This window comes from Trichechus manatus, unplaced genomic scaffold (assembly GCF_000243295.1).
Source record: "Trichechus manatus latirostris isolate Lorelei unplaced genomic scaffold, TriManLat1.0 scaffold00028, whole genome shotgun sequence".
Lineage (NCBI taxonomy): Eukaryota > Metazoa > Chordata > Mammalia > Sirenia > Trichechidae > Trichechus > Trichechus manatus.
The window spans coordinates 8,488,927-8,489,943 of NW_004443964.1; positions in this window are offsets into that span (position 1 = coordinate 8,488,927).

Sequence of the window (1,017 nt, forward strand, 5' to 3'; positions counted from 1 at the left end):
GGCATCTGGCTGCAGCAAGGGGACACACTCTGAGCAAGGCAGGGGGATGACGGCTGCCCCCGAGTGTCCAGGAAGAAGGCATGTCCCTGTTCCCTAGAGCATGTAGGTGGGTGGGTTTTGCAGTTGGACTATGAGCACCCAATGCTGTTGGCTGTAAGTACTGGGGGGACAGCTCTTATTCTAGGTCCCCTATCGCAGGTGGCTAGGTAGCATGGACGGAGCCACCAGTCCTCAGGCCTCTGATGTGGGTGGGTGAAGACCCTTCTTAATGGGCAGAGCAGTGTCAAATGTCAAGAACCTGCCACTTCACAGCTGAAACAGTTGAAGTTAGACTTCAGGTATATACCCAGTTGCGGTAAAGAAGACCTATGCTGTTGAAATGGGCCCACATAAGTCTATGCAGGGGGAAAGGCACTCAAAGTCCTTGGATCCTTTATGCCTGTGCCTAGGTAAAGGAGCTGTGCCTACCCTGAGTTCCTGGCTTAGGGGAACCGGCAGTTTATTTTTTCCCCTGTCTGTTAATTTGTTCATTCTCCAAGACCAGGAGAATAGCTCAGGGCATGTGATGGATCCTACTTCTAGCCCAGGGGACTCGGCAATTGCTGAAGCTGGTTCGGGACCCAGTGCAGAGCAGGAAGAGGGGAGGTAAATGGGAGAGAAGTTTTTCCCTAAGGGAGGTGTTTTTGATTCACATGGTAGGCAGGACACAAGTACTTATCTTTTGCCGGATCGAGGGCTGCTTCTTACTGGTTCTGGGTGGCCGAGTAGATTATCTGCCACTAGGTTTCTCCCAGTGTGGAATATGCCTCCTGAGCGCTGCTACTTTCCTGCCTCACTGCTCACCCATGAGCTGATCGTGCCTGAAGCGCTCAGGCTCTCCCCAGGTCATGTCTGGCAACTCCTTGCTGCTTTCCAACTGTCTCTCCCTCCCCCTGCCACTCAGTCTGGTTCCTCAACTTTGCCTTTGATGTTCAGGGCCCCTAGGTTGTCATATATAATAGATTCACTTGTTTTTTT